The 6184-nt window shown below is 49.7% G+C and overlaps 1 long non-coding RNA gene across 1 annotated transcript; it reads right to left on the bottom strand.

Annotated features, from left to right (window-relative positions):
• Positions 1-5101: 5101 nt before the first annotated feature.
• Positions 5102-5794, bottom strand: LOC113490643. Its single transcript, XR_003400281.1, has 3 exons — positions 5784-5794; positions 5596-5606; positions 5102-5228 (listed from the first exon to the last, which is right to left on the bottom strand). It is a non-coding gene; the product is annotated as an uncharacterized LOC113490643 (long non-coding RNA).
• Between the last annotated feature and the right edge of the window lie 390 nt (positions 5795-6184).

The raw sequence follows: 6184 nt of genomic DNA, 5'->3' as shown, positions 1-6184 counted from the left end.
CAGGTGCGCGGCCCGGCCGGGCCCGGTTCCTCCCCGCCGCCTCGCAGAGAGAAGGCGACTTCTCGGCGCTGCTAGGCCGCGGACAGCCCTGAGCGAGGCCGGGGCAGCAGCTCACCCCGGGCGCGGGGTCTCGGGGATTACCGGGGCCGGAGACGGGCGAATTGCAAGCGAAGAGGCGTGAGTCTGCTGCAGGCCTGGGAGCTGCTCCAAAGCCTGAATCACCTCTTGGCTTTTGGTTTGGTTTGTTTCCTCCAGAAGTAAGACTAAATTCTTGATAGGGCAAATAAATTTGCTTGTTCCTTTCCCCACTGGAGGTTCTGGCAACGCGTGAGTGTTGGGGGAGCCCTCCCCGAGGCCCGGGTTATTCCTCAGTCCCTGTGCCCTGCCTGACCCCAGGCCATGCTCCTTCCCCGAGGGTGGCCGCCCCAAACGGGCAGCAGGCTCTGTGCGACACCCACCATCTCCAGCCCGCTGTGCTACCCTCGACCTCCTGCGCCCTTTTTTTCCCCCCTCTTCAGGAGCGTCTCCAAGTGGGAATACTTGGTTCCCAGGACATCGTGGCATCCCCACCGCCTCCCATCTTACCCTTGGTAGGGCCCTGCCCCAATCATTGAAAAACAAGGTATTGCCCAAACTTAACCCGTATTCTGGTTTCTGGTGCCACCCAGTGGTCCTACGTACTGCTGGTAACGGAGGAGAAGAGGCAGAGTCGAGACACAGGCAGGTAAACCATTCCCAAGTGTGTTCCTAGTAGAAAAGGAAGAGCACTGGGCCACACTGCCATTGGGGTCATCCCAGCCTTGTTGAGCATCGCTGAGTGCCCAGTGCTCCCCTCTCCTTACCCCTCAGCCCTGCCTCACGTCACCCCATGAACTCCCTGTGAAATCCTGCCACCTCCCTCAGCACCAGCCGCTGTTTATCACCTTTCACCACTTCCCTTTTGTGTCTAGCAATTCATCAATAGATTCTTCCACCCCATCCAGCTACCTTAACATCAGGCCAGGGCCTTCATATTTGCCAGTGGTTCCCTGCTTTAAGGGGACATTGGAAGAAGCTGCTTTACTGGGGAAACCTCAACTCCTGTGGCCACAAGTAGCTGCAGTCTGACCTCCCACCACTGAGACCTGGGGAGGGCAATATAGGGAACACAGATGGAGGCACTTCAGGTGAATAACACCCCTGTAAACTGACGGATAAGCCCTGCTCTTTGGCCTTGTTAGCCACATGATGCTTCCCAGGTGTTGGTAGCAAGGTGGAGTAGGTTGGTTGTCTCTCAGGTGCTGGAGTGAACCCAATTCTTGCCCAGGTCTCAAGTCTTCAGAGACCACCCTGCAGATCTAGGTGATCCATGTCAGTAGGTTACAGTATTGAATGCCAAGTCTGCTTCCTGAGAGGCAGATTCCGTTCAGCACCACAGAGTTAAGCAGTGTTACACACTCACTCAAGCCTGGAGGCAAGCAGCACTCCATTTTACCACCCCTCCCAACACACTCATTCATTTATAGTGTACAATAGCCTGGATTTACCAGGGTTATATACCAAAATTCAGGGAGCTTGGTGACCATCCCTCCTCTAAGTTTCCTAGTTCAACCAAGACACCTTCCTTTTCTTTTAAAGAGCTGCCCACAAGAAAATGGGATCCAAGGTGAGGTGTGTACCTACCAGAGAACAGCGAGGGCTGGCTGCTCCCTGAGGGATGGGGGAGTTGGCCAAGACAATGGTCTTGCCAGCCAGAGCACCATCCCATCATAACCAAGCAAGTTGTGTAGAGCAGACCTAAAGATGGTAGTCAGGTTCAGTTGCCTGTCTAGATCTTCAGGCAAGTTCATGGTGATATGACAGGTCCAAGTCAATCTGCAGGTTGGGGTCAGGTCCACTGAGGCTAACCAGGATCAGATGTGGCCCAGTGATTGCTGGGCAAGTACTGTGGCAAGCTGGGAAGTCAGTCTGTGGATCAGGATCAGTTTGTATCAGGTATAGCCAAGATAAAGCTAGAGAATGCTTCTCTTTTAACAGCTCAGACAGAAACTAAAGGCCCAGGTCTGAGCTTAAATGTGACTCTTGGGCCCCCTGGGTAGGATGTGTGTGGGTAGAAGCCCCAGGTGAGGCTAGCTGAAGTCTTTAAGGCCTATTAGTGCACTGAGGTCACTAGCAGTATCTCCCAAAAATCTGTGTATGGGATTACCTTATGCATGGGTCTGATATCTACTCCCTGCTCCTCGAACCCAGAACTGGCAGATTCCCCTCTTGCAGTTCTCTCCTGGGGAGCTCAGATGCCCTCCAGCAATTCTTGGAGCACTTCAGGTAGACAATACCAGCTGCACCCACTGTACCTTGCCTACAGGACAGTGATTTTCTTTCCAATCCCTTTTAAGATGTGAGAAATGTTCAGTAAGTGATCACTGGGCACCAGCCAACCCCACTAGCTGGCTCCGATGGCCCTGTGACAGGCCTGAGTGCAGTGACAGAGGCCTGAGTAGCCTTGATCAGCCTCACCCAGGACCACACCCACACCCCCACCATGAGCCCAGGACCCATTCCAGTTCAGCTCTGGGCCTGCCCTCCCTCCCTCTCTGAGCGATGGTGCGGGGTGAACCTGCCTCCACCTGTGTCTCTCACCTTGGCCGTTAAGTAGCTTGTCTCTTGGGCAGACCCCTTCAATGTATATTATAGCCCACCAACCTTATTTTGAGTCATTCTTTTTCTTTTTTAATTTTGTTTCATATAGATACTTCTTCATTTCAAAGCATTTAAAGAGTAACATGTCTAGTGCTGTCTGCCTCTTCTTGTGCAGGCTCAGGCATAACTGCAGCATTTCATGATACCTTTGTGCTTGCCTGGGCTACCAAGAACAAGGGGGGAAGAAAGAGGAGTAAGTGTGGACCTGTGCAGGCACTATAGGCAGAAACAGTCAGTACCACTGCTTAAATTTTTAGCTATTATGTAAACCAGACTGGCTGTTGAACAGAGGGGAATTTCCTGCCACAAGACTGTACAATCATTGCAACAGTCCTCCAGCCCAGGAAGTTGGTTTTAGGCTCTCTGGTGTGGCTGTCCCCATGCTGTGTTTACTGTTGTCAACATGGATTATTCCATCTGTTCATGTGCTGCAGCATAATAGTCCAGGACTCTGCAAAAGACAGCAGCATTTGCCCTAACCAGGCTAACACCACCTCTTCACCATGTGTTTCTGACTGACCTGTGTCTTTTTTTTTTGCAATCCTCAGAACAGAGTGTTACTTCTTATTTTTTTCTCAGAGAAGACAATAATAAAAAGAACTCCTGATGGAAATTACTTACAGAACCGTATGCTGTTGTGGATCACCCTGTTGTGGGCATAAGTGTGGGCTGGGAAGCAGGGAGCTGTGGCTGTAAAGGCAGGGGTTGGGGTTCCTCGATGCTTTTGTGGTCATTCAGCCACATGTCAGCGAGGATGCCTTGTGCACTGGCACAGTGTGGTTCTGGGCTAAGGCTCCAAGGGGGATGGGGCTGCTGAGGCAGCTTTCAAATGAGCCCTGGATGGGCCAGCTGACTTCACACCAGGAGAACATGGGTCGTTGTTTATTTCTGAACAAGCAGGGCATAACTGCTCACTTCCCCACATCAGCCTAAATCCTTCACCAAGTTTTGGCTGAATGTTCTTGCCAAAATCCACAGCTTACACGTGTTGACCTAGGAGTGAAGCAACTGCTCTACCCATCCAGGACTGTAGTTCAAAATACTAAGACAGTATTGAAATTATACTGTATTTTAATTCAATTAATTTTCAAGCTTTATAGAAAAATTAATTGTTCACTACAAAGTGATATAACTGTCTTAAGCCAACTTAACCCTCATCTATCCCTTGTACAATGTACACATTAAATGCTTGTGTGCAGGTTTAAGCCCTGCCGGAATCGGAGAGCACGTGGCCGTTGCCCCTCCCCAACCCGCGCCCCCGGCTGAAATAACAAGAAATTTAATACAACAGAGTGATAGAACAACCTGAACAGCAACAGTATCAATGGTAACAACAATAAACAGCAATAACAGTGAACAAGACAAACGATATACAGAGAAATACCACTAGCTGGTCTACGGAAAGCGAAATTCCCTCCCGAACCCACCAAGGAGCAAGGAAAAGGGTTCCACCCCTGGACCTGACGTCAGCATGGTATGAATAACCTGGCTGGAGATCCCTTCCCCCTCTCTCTTTGCTGGGGAAAACTTTACCCTGGCTGAACCAGGACAGCTTGGAGTGTTTGCATTCAGAGGAAAGCTATTTGGAAAATAACAGCTAGAATTCAGTCTACCTCTGTCAACCTCTCTTTTGCCTAATTCAAGTTAGGTTTTTCCCCATACTGTTGTTTTTTGTTGCTGTCAGAGATGTTAGAACATCTCTGCATATTTACATTCAGCTCTCTCCAAGGAGAGTGTGTCTGCCAGAGATACAAGCTTTGACAAAACAGACTCCTGATCAAAGCATCTAATTGAGCTAGAAGGCTGCTGTGAGTGGTCTGATTCTGCAAGTAGTTCAAAATCTAACATTTCTCCCTCTGACAGCTTATGTGACAGCACAGAGAGAAGCATGGAGCGTATGCAGCTGCAGTGCGAGGTAAAGGGAGCTTATTTAGTTATTTTTCCTGCAGAAGATTCATCTGAATCTTCAGATGTGGTCACCAGGCTGTGCCAGGTGATGGATGGCTTGTTTCCACCGAACGCCAGGAAGGGACAGCAGTGATCGGGGAAGAGCCTGGGGCTGGCCCTTAGCAGGCACCTCTACTACAGTAGGCAGGGGAACAGTGGGGTACAAACATAACTATGCTCCCTACGTACAGATGCTTCATTGGGTTCATTCAAATCGGCTGGGCCAGTGTGGTTTCCCACGCCTTTCCAATTTTATGTAGAATGCAAATCTGTCTGGATCCAGAGGGCAGAGCTGTCCCAGCAGCAGCAGCTAGAGCCTGGGGCTTTGCCTCACCGTGATGGGGCTCTCCTGCTGGCTGGACTTCCCACACATCCTCCCAGGTTACAGGAGTCATGATTGCTCATCTCCAGTCACAGATGGGAAATAAGAAGGATGCTAAGCTGTGAGGCCAGAGATACACGGAGAATGGCAAGCCCCTAAGGTAAGTTGTACAAAAGGACCTGATGTAAGGGCACATGTTTCCAAAGCAGTGAACTGCTTGAGCCAGGTAAGCTCACTGCATGGTGTGTCAGCAGCAAGAGGCACCCTTGGCTCAGGCCAGCTCCTGCAAAGGGCTGTAAGACAGAGCAGTAAGGCAGCGCTCTGAGGGCAGGGTAGCAAAGCTGTTCTCCACAAACCTTTCACAGCCAATGATTCACTTGTGTCTTTCTAGGGCTTTCATGAAACAGAAGAGTTGAAAGGAGCACTCCTCTTATTTCATTGGCATGCTGAAAAACATGTTCCACATAATCACTGCACCACTGTATTGACCATTTACTGAGAAATCAAAGTGGGGCAGCACCGCTTGCTGTGCAAGAAAAGGTGACAGTGAGGTTGGCTGCTCTGTTTTCTCAAGGCAGAAAGCTGCCTTGTGTAGGCTGGATGGTTTATGGTTGAGGGGCACAGACCAGGCCTGAAGGGGCATACACCTGCTCAGCAGCTCCACTGACTGTGAAAGACTCTGCTCGCTTTCAACACAAATGCCGTGATTGAGAGACAGGACATAGCTTGATGCAAGCAGAGGGTGAGAATCCAAGAGAAAAATAAGTTCTTGTAATAAAACAAACAGTTCAGAATGTGAGATATCACGTAATACAGACGCTTCAGCTCGCTCAACAATTCCTGCAACAAAAGCTGAGTCAGTAATAAGGTTAAGTGGTGTGGACCACCTCTGAAAAACTCGAACAACTGCAGTCAGTTCTACTATCTGGGAAGAACCAGGAATGGTCTCTATGTCTGAGTCCCATCATCCATGTTGGTTGTCCCTCCACAAGATGACTGATTTACGCGATTTCGCAGACCCGTCCGTAAATACAGTAAGGGCTTGTAATGGCTGATCACTTTTCTTTGGCCTGGATATCAAGCGAACATTGGCATTAAGCAGCTTATGTGGAGGTGGGTGGGATTTACGTTGACCCATATAGTCTGCCAATGCCAGACTAAAAGTGTCTGATTGCTGATAAAGCCACTGTAAATAAATGTTTGTCACACGTAGGCAGATACAAGCAAAGTCTGCCC

Source organism: Athene cunicularia, unplaced genomic scaffold, assembly GCF_003259725.1.
Source record: "Athene cunicularia isolate RWA unplaced genomic scaffold, athCun1 SCF_2, whole genome shotgun sequence".
NCBI lineage: Eukaryota > Metazoa > Chordata > Aves > Strigiformes > Strigidae > Athene > Athene cunicularia.
This window is presented reverse-complemented; position numbering and strand designations above follow the sequence as displayed.